Genomic DNA, 22,197 nt, shown 5'->3' on the forward strand with positions numbered 1-22,197 from the left:
TGTCTCAACTTTACAAGGGCACAGGCTGTCCCATTTGTGGTTTGTGCGGGTCTTTTGACGTCTCTTTTCCTTCTGGCCGCCTGCCATTTGGCCCTCTCCCTGCTAATTAGCACCTCGACCACAGTACAGCAGGGGAAATCCAAAAAGGTGAGCCTCGGTTAGTAGCTGAATTGTGTGGTTTGAGAGCTTTGGAGGAAAGATTTAAAAAAAAAAAAAAAAAAGTTTGGTAAAGAGAGAGGTATCACACCTGAGCAGTGATGTGAGTGTGTGAAATCATATTTAGAGTTCAGTTGTCTAATACCTGGCCTCCCACTGCTAGATGATTGAGAATAGATCATTGCATTTAAGAAGCCTTCTGATCTTCAGGGATTCAATATCCCGTTCATTTGTACACTGAGGCACTGAGAATGTTGCTCAGAATCATATCAGCATTCCTACTCACCTTAGCCATGACCACCAGACTGTGTTGCTCTATATTCACAATGTCTTTCGTTGGCAGAGAGTTTTATGGTCAAGAGTATTCACTCACTGCTGAGCTGGAATGACCCTCGTCCTGGACCCAGCAAAGCAGAGGCTGCGGACAAAGAGACTAGATTGGTTACAAGGAATTCTAGGTCGGAATCCCTGGGTCCCACTCAGGCAAGTTCATGTGAGCCCAGACCGAGAATCCACCGAGGAGAGAGGTAGCATCTCTTTCTGAAGCAGGTTTGCAATGGAGAGGAGAGAAATCACTCAGGAGAACCACTTTTCAAAATCCAGCTGAGTATCTACACTTACTCCCAACTCAATGCATTGCTCTTTGCAGCTAAGTTCACATGACATCTTGAATAATACGGCTAGCTGAGTTGATGAGTGCTTCCACGCTGATAAAACTAAATCCTGCAAAGATAGAGGACAGTAGCACTCTCCCAAAGGCATTCTACAAACGGTTTGCCAAACACAGCAATAAGTTTTAAAGTGCTCCTAACCCTTGATTTAGTAGTTAACACTTCTTAAAGATAATTTTTTTTGGAGACAAGGAGAGAGAGAGAAAGGGGGGTACAGAGGGAGAGAGAGAATCTTAAGAGAAAAGACCCAGCGTAGGTCTTAATCTCACGACCTGAGCCAAAGTCTAGAGTTTAATGCTCCGCTTACTGAGACACCCAGGGGCCCCTGAAAGATCATTCTTATGAAACAGTGTGAAAATGTAAATCAGTACGTTTCTTTCCACGCTTACGTAGATGATGGACAGAACTGGGGACGGTGAATGCTGCCAAAACAGGCATTGGTTAAATTCATTTAGTCCATAAATATGTATTGCCCACCTGCTCAGGTCAACCGTTATTCTGGGAAGTTCTTCCCCGGTTACAACAGAGAGGGGAGAGCACAGGGGCACAGGGGTCCCAGGGTGGGCAAGAGTAGTGGGGAGAGGAGCTTGGGAAGTTTTCTTCCCTTTGCTAAGACCATCTGTGGCAGAGCTCCCCAATAAAGTATTCCACAGCCGCTAAAAACCATGTTCATAACAAATTTCAGTGAGAAACAGGCTCAGCGTGTAAAACCACATGAAAAAGCATCGTTCGTCCATAATTCTCTCAACTGTGCAATATGTTTGAAAACTTTTTATAATATGAAATCGAGGGGAGACACGTTTTATGCACATGTCCACACAAACGTGTATATATATCAAAATGTGCAGTCGTTAACTTTCAGGGGTGACTCTATGGGTGATTTTTACATATTGTTATTTTTTGAGGTTTATTTACTTTTGAGAGAGACAGAGCGAGCGAGCGAGAGCGAGAGAGAGAGAGAGAGAGAGAGAGTGCACTCATGGGGCAGAGAGAAAGGGAGGCAGAGAATCCCAAGCAGGCTCCGTGCTGTCAGTGCAGAGCCCGATGTGGGGCTCGAACTCACGGACTGTGAGATCATGACCTGCGCCGAAATCAAGAGTCAAGACGCTTTATCGACTGAGCCCCCCAGGCGCCCCAGATTTTTCATTCTGTTTTATACACTTGATGTATTACCCACACCCCGCAACCCTGCCCCCAACTCGTTAGCGAGAATCTCAACTTCCTGAAGCGGCCACTGCTTGCTTCTGATGCTGCCTTGACCGTGCCGTGGGCCAGGTCCCTCTGTTTTGACACCCGCACCCTTGTTGGGCGGCCTCCGCGGCAGCTGGCTGCGCCCTTTCCCCCACCGCTGTATCTGCCACCTCTCCCCGCTCTTCTCCGGGGGAAGCGCATCGCTTAGCCCTCCTGGTTCTTTGGCACGCTCCCCGGGGTCCGGTCCCCGCAGAGCCTCTACAGTGTAGGGCTCACCTCCGGGACCCTCCCTGCCGAGGCCTGCCTGTGCCTCAGTTCCCTAATCTGCCAAACTGGGAAAATACCAGTACCTAATTCATAACGGTGCCGTGGGGACAAAATGAGTTCATGCCCGGTATTCAGAATAGTGCCTAGAATGTAACACGCTCTATAGGGGAGTCTAATTGTCATTGTCATTACTACGACTGCTGGTATTACCCCCGCGTCTACGACGATCACCCCAAGCCCAGATTGCTATACACAACAAGATACAGAGCATTAGGGACAATGGAGGGGAACTGGTGTGGACAAAAGCATTTATGTCTGCAGTCCCGGGTCCACACCCACTTTCCCGGGCCATCTCCCAGGTGACTGGCTGCCAATCTGACCCTCCAGGACAACAGCAGGTCACCGACCACTATCCTGCACCATGCTGCTCTGTGCTTCAGAAACTGGGCCAGGCTGACCTCTGGCCCCAGAGAGTTTGTCCTAGAAGAATTAATTTGTAAGCCATGAGCAAGGCCCATTTCCTTCCCTGCTCCAAGATTTACATCATCGCAGGATAATTAAGCACCGGAACATTCCCTCAGTGGGGAACCCCCTACTCTGCCCCCCGGGATGTGGCTTGGTCTCAAAGCCCTCAAAAGTCATATAAAGTCATAAAGTAGTCTGACATGGCTGCATCTGTTGTTGTTTTTTTTAAGTCTCTGCTGCTCGGCCTTATCATGGGCATCATGTTGAGTATATTTCCAAATTGGATGCAATTAACAGGTGCCACCTTCATAATGAAAAGTAGATGATGGACGTGAACGTACTTCGTGTTGCTGTCAAGATGGCGTAGATGTCTACGTGGTGCCACAGACATCAAGCAGACTTAGGTTCCAAAGTCCACGAACGGCCATCGGTTAACCTGACGGTGTTGGCGTAGCTCTTCGCAAGGCTGCTCTAGGGCGTTCCAGCTCCTTCTAGGAAATAGTTGTCAGAAGTCATAGATGTTGTCCTTTCCGAGATGTAAAAACAACAGCAATTTGCTATTTTTATCAATTCCATCTCTTCTGGGCCTATCAGAGTCAATAATCTGAACTGGGACAAAAATAAGAGACGATTTTTGCATTCAAAGTCTTCGTGCTCAAAATCTTAACCTTTGCCAAAAAAAAATTTAAAAAACAGAAAGGAGCTGGCCGGGTTGTTGCACAGGAATGTCATTCAAACCCTTAAATCCGAAATAACTTCTGCTTCTCCAAGTCCCACTTATTTTTCCGAATCAACAAAGATATCTTTTTCTACATTGTTTCCACCCAATTTTGAAATGCGCCTGCGAAATTTCTCAAATAACATATTTCATGTGTTTCCTGGAGTTGGGAAATGCCAGAAAAGCAATGCAGGGAGAAGAGGAAAAGAATTCGTAGATCTGGCTGGTGAGAGAGAATAAATGATGACCTCTCTCCCTTCCAGCAAATGTAAAACTCTCCATAATTCTGCAGGTACCGGTTTAATAGCCATCAAAACCGTCTTACTCATTTATTTCCAGAGCCCGATTTACATGGGTAAGCAAGGGATTGCATTTATCTTTGTGAATACGCAGACGAGGGCATTATTTGACTCAGTCAGCGGCCTCCCTGTCGGTAGAGAAGACATTTTGGAATAGAACACAAAGGCTGGCGTGTGAGAGCTAGCAGGGCCCTCCAGGGCTGTTTCGTTAAAGCCCAGAGAGGTGACAAACCCACTGCAGTTTGCACAGCAACATGGTCCCTGTGAAGGATGCTCTGTCCATACGTAAAGCTTCACACCCATTAGATTGACGGCTACCAGAGAAGCAGAGACAAACGAGGTGACCCCGTGAGTCTATGTCAGGCAGGCCGCTGAACTCTCTCTTGGGTCTTACTGGAGCAGCCCCTAGAAATGTTCCTCAACATGTAGACCTTTCGCTGCCTTTTGCCTTTGGGCTTTATTTTTAGCAGAAAAAGGTAAGAGCTTGGGACCAAACATCCGCTCTGTGAAACCACTCTTCCAGGGAAAACACAAGACTCTCTGGGACCAGAGGAGACCCCCCCCCACCCAGGGCTTGGCTGTGCATCTTCTTTCCTAGCAGACATCCCCTCCGGTCAGGCGGGCGTCACAGGCGTGGCCACAAACACTGCCACTCTGGCGCGGTTTGCCATTTGCAGGGCAAACCATTCCATCGACCCCTGGGACTCCTCCTGTTATTTGGAATCTCCCTCCCTCAAACTCCCACCGACTTTTCTCTCTGGAATCCCCCAGGCTGCACACGCTCTCCCTTCCAGCCCTTTAATATGGCAAGCCCTACCGAGCTCTTCCTAAGACTTTTGTACCCTCGTTAAGTATCCCCAATTCCTCCAGCCGCTCTTTGTATGACAGATCTCGGCTGGACCAAGACGCCTTGAGATAGGGTCTGTGCATGATCTAATCTGGTGCAGTCACCTCATGACCCTCGTAGAAGCTCCATCAGTACTGTTAAACAGGTAGATGAATCATTAAATGCTTATGAAAATCTTCTCATTAATCAGGGTATTCGACAAACAGGTAGAGAGGTCTAATGGTATTCCCGAATGGCCACAGGGATGCAAGGCTAACGACAAATGGTCTGTGCCCCCCGGAGCCCCTGGCTTGAACAGGGGCTGTGCATGAATGGCCGCTGTGGATTACCGTACAGCATGGGCTGGCGCACAGAAGGTCTAGATGTCCGCGAGGGTCTTAAAGGAGGAACAACGCCCCCCTGAGCACCAGCCTGGGAGAGGCATTCCAAAGTGACCGGTGTGGGCAAACCCCCAGTGATCCTCCTGGGCCAGTATGACCCCCATGTCCTTTTCATCTGTAACCTTGACGGTGAAAACAACACCGTAGGGACACCGGGGTGGTGCAGTTGGTTAAGCGTCCCGCTCTTGATCTCAGCTCAGGTCATGGTCTCGCGCTTGGTAAGTTCGAGCCCTGCATGGGGTTTCTGCGCTGCTGGCATGGAGCCTGCTTGGAATTCTGTCTCTCCTTCTCTCTGCCCCAAAAATCGTAAATCCTCTGATAATGCATTTTACTCTTGAGTCTACTTTTCTGGTAACCGTGTCGCATGGTTGGTTTATAGAGAGTGCACGGGCACCTCAAAGCACTGAGACGTTTATTTCACAGCTACCCTGCTAAGCCCCACGTCTGCCAAACTGCACTAGCACAATGGGCTTAATTTTCCATTTTACTTAAATTTAGATGCTTGTGTTTCCCACCGCTACGTTCATTTCATCCCCAGGCTTACGCTCCAGGCGCCACCCCTGAACTCCTGTGTCCCGGCTTCCCCTCGAGAGGAAGGCAGACAGAGCGGTTCTGCACTACGCCATCGGGAGATGGGGGAGGAAATAAAACGTGGACTTTAGGTGAGACCAGATTTCCAAAGGCCGCTGTCAGTTCTGACCTTCCCGTGTTACCCTGGAACCTAATCGTGATTTCCGCTGGAGGGGAGAAAGCCACCGAGGCGCGACGGCTGCAGGTGCCCCTTCCTGGAGCTGCCTCAGTTTTCTGATCCTCTCTCTGCTCCGCTGTCTTGCAAGAGTCACCAAAAACGTCCTTAGGAGTCACAGTCGTCGCTACGTTTCCCACGTCTGTCTTCACGCTACCCACATTCCCCGTGTCCTCTGTCGGATCATGTGTCCCCTGTTCCTTCTGCAACGGTTACTAGAGAAGCTTCAAATGATGCTCCACCCAGCGTCTCTTAGAGGGTCAGTGGACCAGAAGCTTCTGCGAGCCTCATCCCAGCCCCGTGCTCTCCAAGAGCATGCGAGGGGCAGGGGCCAGTCCTTGGGCACATGCCTTCTCCACGATAGCTTCCAATTTCATTTCCACGTGTCGCTTTTCTTTAATTTTTTAGGAGGCGACGGGAAGAGGAGAAGGGAAACGGTAGCTGTCTCTTTTCCGTATCACGGCATTTTCCATACAGAAGTATTTTCTGTACACTTAATGCTTATAATTTTGAGGTGAGCATGATCAACCCTATTTTACAGACAAGAACACTGAGGCTCCACGAACTTTAGTAACTTCTCTCAAAGTCGTTGGGAGCTCAGGTCTGCCGGGCTCTGAAGCACGTATTCTTTCCGCATCCTACATGCCCGAGAACTATGGGAAAGCTAAATTTGGGGGAAAATCTTGGAGGACAGCTCCTCCAAATGGCTTATTTTTCAGAGGAATCAACAGAGGCCCAGAGCGTGCCAGCCACATTGGCAACACTCTGGAGTTAATCCAAGGCAGAAACCCGGGTCCCCCGGAGCCCAGCCCCCTCCCTTTCTCTTCACCACACAAGGTCCTCTTCAAGCAGACAAACCCCACGGGAAGGATTGCTTCATGAAGGTTCACCCACACCAGGTGGCCAAGAGAAGAAAAGGCAGTGTTGATTTGTAGGATAAGATCTGGGGAGGGCAGCAAAAACGATGTGACCGTAAAAGACTCGAAACTAACTTTCTTGATGACAGATAAAAGGTGTCGGGATTAAACTATGCCCAGAAAGCAAAGGTCAACTCGATGGGCAAGCCAGAAAGGTCAAATCCTCCCTGGGCCAGGAAAGCAATAGAGACATTGCCTGAGCCACCCAGACGCCCCTCTTATTTTTGTTTTAATGATTAATCTCTTCCATATGGCAATTAGGCAATAAAAAACAGTCCCTTCTATAAAACCATCTAATAGGAAAATGTACCTGATGAAAGAACCATCAAAAAATTTGCTCGAGAAAGGATGCACGAGTGACAAAAGCAAGTTCTTACAAACGATGGAAATATTTGAACATGGAAAACCTCCAACGAGTATTTTCCTTCTCTAAACGGAGCACAGCGACCGAATCTGGAGGTGATGCTCTGCGGACGAGTATGATTTTTATTTAAACGGATTTTCAGAATTTAGTACGCTGACGGAGATGCTTCTGATCATTAATTAGCAAGGAACAATCATCCTTGGGGTCAGTCTACCTCGACAGCAGGGTATCTGCCTGTAATGTGATCACTGGTAGTTAAGGTCCCTGAATTAGTTTCGTTCCAGAAGAGCCAAGCTGCAGTTACAATGCTCTTCCTTCCAAAAGTAAACCACAATCAAAACTAGGTCACAGATGCTGTTTGAAAATAATGACTAACATCTGCACAGCCCCGTTATGGTTTCAAGAGTAAATTCACATCCATTATCTCATTTGATGCACATGAAAATTTGTGAGGCAGATATTATGGTTCCCCCATCAGGGCTCGGAGTCGGAATGACTTGGCCTCGATGCACAGCGAGTATCGTGGCAGAGTCAGGCTCCGTCATTTACCTGCAACCTGTCCATCAAATGTACCATCAACCAGAGCTATAACGACGCACAAAATTCCCGGAAGTTCAAAATCTCCTGAAACCCAATTAACCAGGATCTATAATGGTCTAGTTTTGTTTATGTTTTTTTCTTTGCAGGGGAAAAGAGGAGTTTGGGGGAACATTCTACTTTAAAGATAGAAAAAATAACATCCCAGGCAAATGGAAATACCCCCCATTTCCTGCCTGAGCATTTCAATCTCTTACACTCTTCTGGACAACCTTTTATCATTCTAACAGGAATATAAAGCCAAGAGACACAATCATTTAAAAAAATCAATTTTATTGAACACGGAGTTTTCTTAGTATGGGAACTTTTCAAGATTGACAGTTTTTTTTGAGGTGAAACAAGAGAGATCTTCTGGTTAACCAGGCAAGTAAATTAACAAGAGGAGATGTTCATGAACTCGTGTCATTACTGCACAGAAACGATGTTGAGTCTATCGACAAATATTGGCGGGATTCTCTTTCACCTTTTCACGGCTACTTCTCTTCTTTCAGGGTTGGTAACTACAGCCAGAAGATGAGATGCCAATTGGGAATTTTCAGTTATTTTTTTCATATGTATGTGTGCTTAAATGTTGGAATCTGGGCAAATAAAAGTGGGATTCTTTAGAGTGCTCCTGGGGAGAAGCCGAAGGGGGACCAAGGACTGCCCTTGGTCCTACGATTCTTTCTGGGGGAAGACACTGGTTTGGGAGAGCTTGGTTCCAGGGAGTGTCTGGAAGCAAAATAGGAGTCCTGAAGTCTACAATAAAGATGAAATATAATAATATAATAAGAGGAAACTTTCTTGGAATCCAAAGCAGACTTTTCCTTCTAAGAGTTTCTGTACTTAAAATCACAGTGTAATTTTGTTTACAAGGAAAGAAAGATATTCTGACCAAAATGAAGCAGATTTGAACCATGACCCTCAGGAGCAAATATTTCCCCCCAGGCTATTAAGGCAATAGACTAAAGAGAAAGTAATTTTACATGGAAAAAAAAAATCAGAGATGAAGGAACATGTAATCAAAGTCGAGTCTACACAATATCAGTTTTAAAATAAGAAGATCAGTGAAATAACCAAGATCTATCTTCTTAACGCCAACAACATGGTGTGGCTTGCGCCCCCCCCCCTCACCCCGCCACTAAATTATCTAATTGATACTCGTGACCATTTTAGTCTACTAGGGCCGCCATAACAAAAATACCACAGACTGGGGGGCTTCAACAACAGAGGTCTATTTTCTCACAGTTCTGGAGGCTGGACGTTCAAGATCAAGATGTTGGAAAGTTTGGTTTCTTCTGAGGCCTCCCTCCTTGGCTCGCAGATGGCTGCCTTCTCCCTGTGTCATCACGTGGTCGCCTCTCAGTCTATGTGTCTGGGTTCTAATCTCTTCCTGCAAGGACGCTGGTCCTATTGGATTAGGCCCACCATACAACCTCATTGTGCCTCACTTTACCATCATTTTACCTCATCACCTTTGGGAAGGCCTGATCTCCAACTGTGGCCACATTGTGAGGTAACTGGGGGGGGGGGGGGGGGGTTAAGACCTCAGCATGTAGATTTGGGAGGACACAGTGCAGCCCATAACATGCCACCCTTGGGCCCCCTAAAATGTAAAACACACTCTCCCCATCCCAACAGCCCCCCAACCTTAACCCACTCCAGCACCAACTCCAAGCTCACGACCTCATTGAAATACCAACTGGGTCACATACGGGTGAGACTCAAGGTATGACGCGTCCCGAGGCAAAATTCTTCTGTGAAGCCAGACAAGGGATCTGCTCCCAAAACACAACGGCGGGGCAGGCATAGGGCGGACATTATTATTCAAAGGGGAAAAGTCAAGAAGATGAAAGGCTTGAGGTCATAAGCCTCTTTGGCTCCCTTTTCTGCCCTCTGGTTCCCCAGGGAGGCAGCCCTGCCCTGAGGCCCCGGGCAGGAGTTCCGTGTTTTTTGGAAGGACAACACACATTCACAGCCAGAGAGCCCTATTGGCTCGTCCTGCAAAATCTCAGAAGCCCAGCAGTGTTCCTTCATTGTGTCCTGTCTCCGTCCCCTTCCGTCCGAACTGGCCAAGCCCTTCGGTCCAAGCCCTTCTGCTGAGACAGCTGATTGGACCCATGAGTCATACCTGTAGTCACTTGATAGCCAAATGGTTGTCCAGCCACACGCTCGGTGTTCTCTCCAGACCGAGCGTTCTCATCTGGGGCCATACAGATAGGCTGAAACATTCCAGAACTTCAAGCACTGGTTCCCTTTGGCCTAACAATTCTTTCTTCAATGTATGTCTCCCCTGTCACATTTTGTTATCAGGCAGCAAGGGGAAGCCAGGCAGCAGCCACAATGCTCTATGTAGGAACCTCCTCAGCTAGGGATGCCTGGGGGCTCAGTTGGTCAAGCGTCCAACTCTCGATTTCAGTTCAGGTCACGATCCCATTGTTCGTGGGCTTGAGCCCTGCCTCAGGCTCTGCGCTGACCGCACGGAGCCTGTCTGGGATTCTCTCCCCCCCACCTCTCTCTCTCTGCCCTTCCCCTGCTGGTGCTTTCTCTCTAAATAAATAAATAAATAAACAAACTTAAAAAAAAAAAAGGAATCGCCTCGGCTAAATATCCCAGTGAATCACCTACAAGTTCTACCTTCCACAAAACACCACACCCAGTTCCGCCAAGCGTTTTGCCCCTTCGTAACGAGGACCACCTTTCCTCCAGTTTCCAGTAACATGTTCCTCATTCCCACCCGAGACCTCACCAGAAGCACCACTGACGTTCTTGTTTCTGTCAAGAGTCTCTTCGAGGTAATCTTGGCTTTTCCTGTCAGGCACCTCCAAAACTCTTCCAGCTCTCCCCACGACCCAGTTCTAGAGCCACTTGAGTAATCTGAGGTATCTGTTAACAACACCCCACTCCACGGCACCAAAATCGATATTAGCCAGGGTTCTCCAGAGAAATAGAACCGAAAGGGCGTGCATAAACAGATTTCGTTTAAGGAATTGGCTCGTGTGGAGGCTTGTCAGGTCCAAAATCTACAGGGTAGGCTGGCAGCCTGGTGACCCAAAAAAAGAGTTGCGGCTTGAGTCTAAAATGTGGTCTCTGTCAGGGCTCCTTCCTCTCAGGAGAAGGTCAGTAGTCTTCTATTAAGTCCTTCAACTGATTGGATGAGGTCCACCATATTATGAAGAGCAATCTGCTTTACCCAAAGTCTATTGATTTAAGCGTTAGTCTCATATAGAAAATATCTTCACAGGAGCCTCTAGAATAATATTCCACCAACTCTAAGTACTGTGGCTTAGCCAAGTTGACACATAAAGTTGACCTTCACAGGCGCGCCTGGGTGGCTCAGTCAGTTGAGCGTCCCACTTCGGCTCAGGTCGTGATCTCACAGCTCGTGAGTTTGAGCCCCGCGTCGGGCTCTGCGCTGACAGCTCGGAACCTGGGGCCTGCTTCGGATTCTGTGTCTCCCTCTCTCTCTGTCCCTAACCCACTCGCATTCTGTCTCTGTCTCTCTCAAAAAACAAATAAACATTAAAAAAATTTTTTTAACTTGACCTTCACAGTGGCATATGGTTCTTTCTTTCCTAATGGTGATGTGTAACTCGTTCTAAGGGCCAGAGGTGAACTCAAGCATAGAAACTAGGAAGAAGCATGGAATCCTGCTAACAGTCCTGAATTTCAAGTCAATAGAGACATGCACTGTGTGCCAAATGATTGGCCAAACGATTTATGTGCTGTCAGTTTTTTAACTTACAAAATGGGAACCACATCAATAACCCCCTCATCAGGGGTCAAATGTGATGATCAAAAACAAAACACTTTGAAATGTTAGTTCTTAATCACGAAATCATTTTCTCACCCTTTAAGGAGGCAAATACAGTCTAGGATGCACAGAAAACTTGGCTGTCCATCTTGGCCAATACCAAGATGCCTTGTATGGACGATTGGATGACATCATTCTTGCTCTTGCCCCCACTGAAGCCAAACTTAAGTTATCACCATGGAGATTGAAGTCCGACAGCCGTAAAGGCTTTCTCAAAACTACTGTGTGTGCAGAAGGAAGTACCAAGTTCTCCTTCCCCAGGGATGTGGTTTCTATTCTTCTGATGACATTGTAGCCAACTTTGACGACAGGAGTTTGAAAAAGATGGCTTCCAGCTCAAAGATTCTATGGTATGTAATCAAAGTCACATTCGTGGAAAAGATAGACCATTATTATGAGCAAAACGTCTTTTTGTTTAAGTTTGTTTGTTTATTTTGAGAGAGACAGAGACAGAGAAAGTAGGGGAGGGGCAGAGAGAGAGGGAGACAGAGAATCTCAAGCAGACTCCACACTGTCGGCACAGAGCCCGATACGGGGCTCAATCCCATGAAACACGAGATCATGACCTGAGCCAAAATCGAGAGTTGATTGCTTAACTGACTGGGCCACCCAGACGCTGCTAAAAGTCTTTTTTAAAAGAAAAACTTGCAGGACACCTTGGGTGGCTCAGTCGGTTAAGTGTCCGACTTCGGCTCAGGTCACGATCTCATGGTTTGTGGGTTCGAGCCCCACATGGGGCTCTGTGCTGACAGCCTAGAGCCTGGAACCTGCTTTGGATTCTGTGTCTCCATAGCCCTCTGCTCCTCCCCGCTCATGCTCTGTCTGTCTCTCTCTCTCCTTCAAAAGTAAGTAAACATTTAAAAAAAAATTTTTAAAGAAAAACTTGCCCCTGCTCCCCAGTTTGGGATGAATGGCAAAAAGAGATGATGATTTAACATTGTCTTCTGAGGTCAATGAGAGAGAGAGAGATCTGGGTAGCTGATTTTGGTCAGTTTTAACCCTCTTGCAAAAAAAAAAAAAAAAAAAAGGCATGGAATTAATGAACCAGCTGCCTCATGCTGGACTCGTTCCCCTACGCTGTCTAATTCAGCCTTCCCCAAATCCTACAGCTTTGATATTATCTCTGCAGGGAAACAGCTATGGGAGTGGCCAACAACTTGGAAATTAGAAAAAATCGAGTTAATAACAGAGAGTTAATAATAGCACCACAGACACCAGATCAAAGCTGGGATATTCAAATTTAGCGGAAAAAATAAAAAACCAGAATGGCTTGTAAGCCAAGCTATTGTGGCTGGAGCCATTGACAAAGTTAAGCTGGAGGAGCTTGGTCATTCCTGGAAGTAGAGAAAGGGACAGTCACCAAGCCGTGCCCACGCCAGCAGTAGCCAAGGGAGAGGGAACCCGGGTCTAGGGATTCAGCCTGTCCAGGCTCTGGGGCAAGTTTGGCTCTAGTTTGAAAACTGATGGAAGAAGCTTCTAGAGTCTAAGGCCACAGGACACTTAAATTGCATAGCATATAATGCACACCCTGAATGCATTTCTATGAAGGATCTTTCCAATTGTAATTTGCTTTCCCGTTCAACTTGCCCACAAAAAGAGAAGGTGCCATTTGGGCCACTGCAAGCATCTTGGCCACTGTGGTAGTTATGCCTCCCGTACTAATTTAATATATCGGCAATGGGTGTGTGTTTTATATCAGCCTTATGAGTTTGGTTAATGCGAGTCTGTGCCGAGGGATAGAGCACAATCTTGGTGAACTAAAACACGATTAAAGGTCCTCCCTTAAACGATGGAGAAGTAGCCTCAGGATTCACCCCACTGGGAAACATCTTAGCAGACTGACAAGGGGTTTTGCTCAGTGTTTCCACGTACGGTCCCATTTGGAAGTTCAACACTATCACCCCCTTGCCTTCCTTGAGCACGAGTTTCCTTTTCTGTAGGATAGGAATTTGCTGGCCAGAAAGTAAGTAAGATCGTGTAAATAAAGTACGTAGCAGAGGTCACAAACATAGGAGCTGGACTGCAGGAACTCAGTTAATGTTAATCCCCTGTTCTTCGGGGCCCCCATGAAGACATTTCCTTGGAAGCCGAACTTCAGGAGCACAGCACACAGGGGCCCCCATTCTCCTAAGTGAGAAGTTCTCCACTTCCTAAGAAGCGCTTACGCACTCAACTAAGCTTCCAGTTGTCAGAACATTTCCTCTATCTGGAATTCCTCACAACCAGAAACGCAGGACATATTAGGGGACAGTCAACAACTCATCAGTTTCACAAATGCGTGAGAGTTAGAAGTCACACAGGTCCTGGCACTAAGGAAATTAACATCATCGCTGTGTGGACGCTGAGGGAACTGCCAGTGCGTTTGCTGAGTCGCGCAGAAATCCCCCAGCCGCCGACAGAAGTCCACTCAATTCCAGGAAGCGGACGTCACACGGTGGCCACGCTCTGGGGCCGTGCCAACTGGGAATACCACGGGGTCAAAGGATCACCCAGCTCCCAGGGCCACAGAAGGCATTCCTGTCCTCGTGGTCACGGCCACAACAATAAAATGGGTCATTGCTGCTCTGGATAAATTTGGAGGTGGGGACGGGGACAGAATGCAAAGCAAGGAAGTTTTCCAAGGCCACTTCCTCCCAGAGCACGTTCTTTGACATTCAAGTTGGCCAGGTTGACAAAACAGCAACCCTTGAAGCATGCTGTCTGTGACACGGATGAACTCCTCCTTGGCCTCTTGAATGTCTCAAGATGTATCTTTATAGCAACAAACGAAAATGAAGATTGATGGGCGGAGGGAGCCACGGAGCCAAATCCTACCCTACCAAGGAATCATGCAGCGGAGCACGAAAGCAGCCCAGAAAGTTTGGCTGGGACATTTGCCAGGATGCCTTGTCAGAGCCACAGCGGAAAGAATCCGTCTCCCCTGGCGGGGACCGCTTCCCTCTCACCTCCCGGAGAAAGGCAGGCATTTCCTAGAATAGAGTCAAATCTCTTTCAGTCCAAGGTCGTGGGCTCCCCTGTCCAACTTGGCTTCTGTTTCCATGCCAGGAAATAAGGACACCAATGCCGTCTAAGTGAAGACGAACTGGACGTGGTCCGCCTGGAAGTGTGGGCCAAGAACGTTCTTCCAAAATCTGGTCTCAGGGTTTCGGGTCCCTCCACTGATTCTGTCTCTGTTCTCGGTGAAAACAAAAGGCCTGAAGGTAGGAAGGGTGGAGACTTCGGAACGCGGTGTGGAGAGTCCAAGGCCACGTTCCGAGAGGGCAAGCTTTGGAGTCAGACAACACGGGCTTCGGATCCTGATCCCGCCACCGCTGACGGTGGGACCTCAGGCCAGTAACCTAAGCTGACAGAGCCTCAGCCTCCCTTTCTGCACAAGAAGCCTGATACTATGTTTCTCTCACAGCTGTGCAGCTTAAATGAGATCGCAAATGCAAGGTGCATAATAACACTATCTCGCTGCGCGCTAGGTACAAGCCAAGCGTTAGTTTCCTTCCTTTTCAAATTACCTTTTTAGGATCTCGGAAGGCATTCACACCGAAAAGTACTGTTGAGAAGGGTGTCTTCAATTATACTTTACAGAGACTATGAAACATATGGGAGGGAAGATATTGATCCCAAGCTGCCAAAATTATTTTTTTGGTGGAAGGAAAATTCGAATCACTCCGGAGCCGTACTGCGCTCTTTGTGGCAGGTGTGCTCGCAAAGTCCTTGACGCTCTGAGGTGGAATATGTTCCTTACGACATAAATAGAATGCTGGGGGCTTCTTCATTCAGGTTGGAGCTTTGAGTGGCACCGTCTCCAGGAGAATCACTCCGTTGGGTAAGTATCAACACATTTGAAAATGTCAGATGGGGAAGAAGAAATGTTCTCTCTGGGATTTGGACACCTGGTGTGAGAAAAATCTAACAGAAAGGTGATGGCAGAGAAAGAAGGGTAGAATTCTTACCCTTTCTATGTAATCCAGTCAAGCAACACCGAGCAAAGCAATAGCTTTTCCTCTTACATATTCAGCGGCCTTTCGCCATAATCCGTGGGGCACGTTGGCATGGAAATACTAAGTTTCTTAGGTGTGAACAGGTTAAGAGCATTATAAGCTGTGTATCATGCAACTCCACCAGCATAGGGGTGAGTGGCTAGTGGGGGCAGAGAAATCAGGATCTGGGTGTCCTATGGAAAGCCAGGAACAGGAGGAAGGAAATGAGCGAATTATTCGTTCTATACTGTGTGCCTGGCACAGGGTTTGAGACATGGCATCACGTGAACTTCGCATTTTTATGAGGTCAGAATTACCGTCTCATTTTAGAGAATGAGGAAACTGAGTCCAGTGAAATTTAACTAGTAAGTGACAAGGCTTAGCTTTGAAACCAAATTGGTCTAACTTTACATTTTATTTATTCTTTGAGAGACATAGAGAGACAGAGCACAAGTTGGGGAAGGGCGGAGAGAGAAGGAGACACAGAATCCGAAGCGGGCTCCAGGCTCCGAGCTGTCAGCACAGAGCCCGACGCGGGGCTCGAACTCACAAACCATGAGATCACGGCCTGAGCCGAAGTCGGACGCTTTAACCGACTGAGCCACCCAGGCGCCCCCAAATTGGTCTAACTTTAAAGCTTAGCTTTGCCCGGGGTGCCACACGGACCCACGGACCTCAGATGGGCTCTATCACACCTTCCCCGTCCCTTCGTGATGGAACCATCCGCGGCCCCAGAAGATGAACCGCATGGCTTCAGGTCAATGGTGGCCTCACCTTGAAGGTTGAAGCAGAACCCGGCTCCTCCGAGGGAGGTACAGTTCACTTTCCTTCCAGTGTCCCCTGTCAGAAAGGCCCCCGGATGTGGGCATTGCAAACCTGCCCCCCAAGGCGATCTCCAGCTCAGAACCTGCATTTACCCACAATTGGAGTCCTCTGTGACACGTCCCTGTCTGTCACCCCTCCAAGTGATACTTCAGCTTATCCTATCAGCTCCGTGTCCAGAAAGCCACCCACCCACCCCACCCCCCGTCACCCCACTGCCCCCTCCCTGCTCTGAGGGTCCTGCAGGGCATGACTCTGGTGGCCTCCTGCCTCCTAGTCATCACCTCCCAATGCTGGCCTCCATGCGGCTGCTTCGAGAGCGTTTCCCTCCCAACACTCGTGCATTCCTTCATTCATTCACTCATTCAACAAATATTTTCCAGTGCTTTCTGTGTGCCGGGCACTGTTTTAAGTGGAGATTCATTAGTGATAAAAATAAGCGAGGGGGCGCCTGGTGTCAGTTGGTTAAGCGTCTGACTTTGGCTCCGGTTATGATCTCAGGGTTCATGAGATTCAGGTGCTCTGTCTCCCTCTCTCTCTGCCCCTCCCCTCCTCGCACCTGTGCACTCTCTCTCTCTCTCTCTCAAAAATAAATAAACATTAAAAAAAATAATCTACAGGGGCACCTGGGTGGCTCAGTCCGTGAGCTCACCGTGGCTCAGCCGAAGGGGCTGACTTCGGCTCAGGTCATGTTCTCAAGGTTGGTGGTTCGAGCCCCGCGTCGGGCTCTGTGCTGACAGCCCAGAGCCTGCTTCGGATTCCATGCCTCCCTCTCTCTGGCCCTCCCCCGCTCACGCTCTGTCTCACACTCTCTCTCTCTCAGAAATAAATAAACATTAAAAAAAATTTTCTAATCATCCAGAATCCCAACTTCCTGAAGCTTACACTTTACCCAAGGGCAAGTAACCAGGCAAATAGATACGTACGTGAAACGTACAGTAAGTTGCACTGTGACAAGGGAATGACACGTTAGAGACGTTGGACGATGTGGCGTGGCCGTCGGCACCTGCAGGAAGTGAGGAATGAGCCGTGCACATATCTGGGAGAGGGCTGCTTCGGCCTGAAGCGACCCAAGTGCAAGGTCCTGAGATAGGACAGCACTCAGGGCGAGCACGGTCCTGGAATAGCAGTGAGCCCAGAAGTGAGGCCAGAGGGCCCGAACCCAGAGAATGGGGGTAGAGTAATGGGAGACACCTTTGGGGGGGGGGCCTGTTGCCACCTGCTGAGCCAGCCCCTCCCACAAAGCAAACATTCTCCTGGGCATTTTGCATTTGTGGATCCTTAATGCTCACAAATTGACAACTCCAGTTTCCAAATGCAGATACTGAGATCTCATTAAGTTCAATGGCATGCCCAAGGTCACACGGAGCAGAACTTGTCTAATTTCATCGTGCTCCAGCTGCCTCCCTGTGGATCTGGGTTTCTGCTGTGCTATGAAGTCAGGACGCGGCTTCAGCAAAATGTCCTTAGCCGTAATGTCGTCGTGGGTTGGATCATGACCTCCGTTCTGAATGGTAAAGAGCTGCTCAGAGCAAGCCGTGGGCTCGGACCAAAATTTCACCCTGGACCGCAGCCAACGGCTGGGTTCTATGCTTCGATTACGCCCAAAGCCCTGGGGCTCAATGTCCAGGGCCCTTAGTTGCCCCAGTGTGCGATGGGATTGAACTTCACCATCTAGTCTCTGGCTTCGAGGGGCCCTTGGTGGCTGTGCGGTCCAACGCCCGCATTTGGAGCGGGCGAGACAGGCCCAAGGAGGAGGCACGACCTCCCCGAGGCCACCTAGTGGGTCAAAGGCAGGGCTGGCGCGCTCAGCCTGGCACGGTCTCCCTCCCTCAACGGAAGGAGTGTGTGAACTGCCCTGTCTTAACATCGAAGCGTTAACCCAGCAGGGAAGACAGAGAAAGCGGGGACAGGGGGTTCCAGCTGACTCCTTGGAGGAACCTTCCCTGCCTGGCATCCTGATACAGCGGAAGACACGACTAAGATCCTGAGCGGAGGCGCTCGTCTCGCCACTGTGTCCTTCCCCCCCGCCCCCGTGCCCGGAACCTCCCCTCCCGTCAGCCGCTCCCAAGGGCGTCGTCCCATCTGCTGGAGACAACAAACGGACTCCTCGGGCAGGGCCACAAATCTTCATTAGGATGGTAACCGTCATCAATGTGCTGGAACCGCAGCGGTCTGTTAGCACGCCTTGGTGGCGGCGTGATGGATGACGGCCCAGCCACCCGCCCAGCTGCCAATGAAGGCACGTGGCCGCTGGCAGCGAGGACGGGGGCTGGCCAGGGTGGGGGTCTGCTGCCTCCTTTTGTGCCGTCGGTAGAGCTACCCCGGGGGACCGGGAGGTGCAAAGTCCCCTCCGCGCATGCAAACCAGGCCGGGGGGTGGGGAGGGGACACAGGGGGGCTTGCCAGGAAAACCCAGGACACCCAGCGAGCTCAGAAACTCAGATGTTGGCAAGGGAGTGTGTCCCGCGCACTGCCTGATACGCACTCCCTTTGTGTCCGAAGTTCAAAGGGAACCGGGGGCCCTGTATTTTGCTTCGCTAACTCCGGCCCCCCGCGACCTGGCCCGTGTCCCCAACCGATAACACCGGACGCTCGCTGTTCGTCACGTCCCCGGGCCACCTGCCCAGGCCGCTGGGAGCTGCGCTCGGACAGAAGCCAAGGAGTCCTTGGCATCTGGAGTCCAGGAGTCCGGGAACCTCGGGCAGGCACAGTCAGGTCACGAGGCTCGGGCAGAGGGAAGGAGCCACCTGGTCCAGTCGAGGCCGTGGGAAGCAAGAGACGGGGGCCGATGGCGTTCCTGAAGTTCGCTGCATTCCACCAGCTCATGCTCGGCAAGGCGTTGCCAATGCGGAGGCAGGAGAGGCACGGCCTCTGTCCTGAGGGAGGGCCCAGAGGACGCTGTGGAATTTCCCACCCTAATTACCCTGGACTCACCCTCAGTCGCTGGCTGTGTCATCCCTGCACCTCCTCGCGCCCCCGAAATCAGCTGCTAAGCCCTGACCATCCCTCACCTGCAATGTGTCCCGCGTCCAACAGCACCGAAGCCACCCTGCTGCTCTTTGCTTTCCGTCCTCGTTGCCTCCACCCTGGAGGCACTGCCCTCTATAAATGTGCCCGTCTCAGGTCACAGGCCACCCCCGCGCCACCTTTCTGGCTCTGAGGCAGCGCAGGCCAGCTGGACGCCCAAGTCCAGACGCACTGGCATGGCATTCAGAGCCCCCCCGAGGTGCGTGCGCCCGCCTCGTCTCCCGCCAGTCCACACTGCGCACCCCCATGCTGCGGGCACCCGGGATGACGAGCCGTTTCTGCCAAGTGACCCGTTTGGATTCCTTCCTCCGGCTCCTCTTTGGAAGCTGGGACTCCGAACACTAAGGAGGGAAAAGCATTAGCTAAACCTTCAGCCGCCCACTTAGCGTAGCGTGGCTTCTAGGAGGGCTCCCTGCGACCCACTGGGGGTGTTTCGCGACCCCCTCCCCGACGACTGCGATTCTGTGGCTTTGGTCCTGCCCCGGAAAGCTGGTGTCGGTCCGGGTAGAGCCCGGCCCCCTGCGCTGCTCAGGGAGCCATCTCCCCTCAACTAGACCCATCGGTCATCCCGACACCGGCCCCAGACCACCCGGTTAGCAAGAGAAGGGGCTCGGTTTCCACCTCGGCTTCCTCATTATCTTCTCCACTGCACAGAGCCCTTGGGGGTCGTCCCTGGGCGCCCCCCATCTGTGCAATTACACCGCAACCCTGCACACCCCACTTCTGCCCAGTGTCCCTCAACCTCTTCGTCTTCCTGCCCTCACTAAGGTAGGAGCTAACTGCTCTGGGTCACAAATCCCAAACCTCTGCGGCTTAACACGGTCGAACTTCCCCATCTGCCCGCCCTGCTCCTGTCCTTCCTTTCGATTGCTCTTTTCTTTTTTCATTCTTTTTTTTTTCCCAATTGCTCTTAATCTAAAGAGGGCTCGTGGATAAACTTCCCCCACGCTGATCTCTATGCCGGACTCTGCCCCCCCAGCCCCCCGAAATGCATACGCTCACGTCACGTCTGCTCACGCTGCGTGGGCACGAACAGAGGCTGGTGACAAAGAAGCCCAGAGAGGGTGGCCCGGCACCAGGAGCCAAGACAGCACTCTGCTCGTGCTGTCCACGATGGGCACGCTCCTCCTGACCCCACGCTCCCACCCCACGTGGAGCCCCGTGGGGGTGCGAGGCTCCCCGACGGCAAAGGGGGGGGAAATGTGTCGGACCCTGAGACGTGGTTCCAAAGCTCCGGACTTGGAACCAGGACGTGCCATCTGGGCTCCAGCCCTGCCACTGTCTACCACCATCAGTGAAATGCTATTTTCCTTCCTTCTCCCGCGAACTCCACTTCCCAACTCTATAAAATGTGGCCCCAAAGGTTGGAATCTACAGAGCAGTGTTGAGGAGGAACAAAGAGAAACAATGCAAAATCAGTGCCCCGCGGACCTGGAATGGAAAAACGCCTCTGGCGATCCCCAGCGGTCCAAGCCCCCCTTCTGGGGTCCGCTTGGTCCACGTAAACGCGCTCACCTCTTCGACGATAAAGCTGTGGGCAGGGGCACTCAGACGTCATATCCTATCAAGCACTGACCAAACAGAAAGGAACTAGCAAGCTGGAGACTTCAACATTATCTCTGTTTGGCTTTCCCTCCGACAAAACTTTGAAGATGTTTTCTTTTGGTATTAAGCCACTTGATCTCAACTCAGTGTTCCGTGGCCTCAACCGCCCTGGAGTTCTGCGGTTTGCATGAGTTGGACCAGAATCTGTTGCCGGATTCTGGCATGCACTCAAGGTGGGCCTTTGAAGGCAGGAAAGCGCCTCGGCTGGCGGGGGCCTCGGGCGCGCCCGGAGCCCCACGCTTGTGGGAAGAGGCTCGCTGGGCAGAACGGCTTGGCGGGAGTTCGAGACGGTTTCCTTCTTGCCTCATGACCTGAAACCAAAGCAGCATAAACCAACAATGTAATCAGAGCGCTGAGAGGCCCTCAGAACTGCATCCAATCTATACAATACCCAGGAAGAAATGCCGGAGTATCGGAGGGGTCAACGTAAACTCTACTAGACTCGCAGCCGAGGTCCCTGAGCCCAGTCCTGAGCCCCAGGATAGGAGCCAGGGGGGGAAAGAGGAGGCTGTGTCCACAGCAGTGAGGATCTCGGGTTCTACAGCGAGGGTGCCAGCATTTACCTTCTGGGTGCCGCTCGTTAGCCGTGTGGAAGGGAGCATGTGGGTTATGTAACCCGTCTGTGACCGAGTACTCCCGTGTCTATAATGGAGATCAAGGGGCGCCTGGGTGGCTCAGTCGGTTGGACAGCCGGCTTCGGCTCAGGTCATGATCTCACAGTCCGTGTGTTCAAGCCCCGAATCGGGCTCTGGGCTGACAGCTCGGAGCCTGGAGCCTGCTTCGGAGTCTGCGTCTCCCTCTCTCTCTCTGCCCCTCACCTGCTCACAGTCTGTCTGTCTCTGTCTCTCAAGGATAAAAAATAAAACACATAAAAAAAAAAAAAAAACTTGGTAATGGAGATCAAAATAAGACCTGCATCATCACGTTAACGTGAAAATTAGACGAAAGCAATCCAGGAAGCTCTCAGAGCTGGCGTTCGGCAATTATGCGATGAGGTTAGTTGTCAACATTACTGGCATTAGTACGACGAGAGGTGTCCTTGTTTGCTTACTGATGCTCTCCCTGAAGACTGACCTGCCCCCGGTCTGTTCTAGACCCCAGAGGTGGAGATACTCTCCCGCCCCGGAGCTGCCCACCGTCTGCTCAGGGATCAAGCGAAGTAGAGAAGATTCTGCTTTGATCCAAGTAGTTCCAGACGAGGTAACAACGGCAGAGATGTGAGCCCCTACCCTAACCTGCGGGCAGGTTGCTCCCACACTCTTTTAGCCTCCAAAGTCCCATGGTTGCTGCTGGAGGAAACACACAAGCCCCAGGGTCCCTGCATGCAAGGAGAGGGAACAGGTGGGGTGTGAAGGGG

The 22,197-nt window shown here is 50.5% G+C and overlaps 1 long non-coding RNA gene across 1 annotated transcript; it reads right to left on the minus strand.

The window, feature by feature from the left end:
- Positions 1 to 447: 447 nt before the first annotated feature.
- On the minus strand, positions 448 to 21,552 carry LOC123581568. Its single transcript, XR_006703828.1, has 3 exons — positions 21,404 to 21,552; positions 20,751 to 21,151; positions 448 to 574 (listed from the first exon to the last, which is right to left on the minus strand). It is a non-coding gene; the product is annotated as an uncharacterized LOC123581568 (long non-coding RNA).
- Between the last annotated feature and the right edge of the window lie 645 nt (positions 21,553 to 22,197).

The sequence above is a fragment of the Leopardus geoffroyi genome, chromosome A3 (assembly GCF_018350155.1).
Source record: "Leopardus geoffroyi isolate Oge1 chromosome A3, O.geoffroyi_Oge1_pat1.0, whole genome shotgun sequence".
Taxonomy (NCBI): Eukaryota; Metazoa; Chordata; class Mammalia; order Carnivora; family Felidae; genus Leopardus; species Leopardus geoffroyi.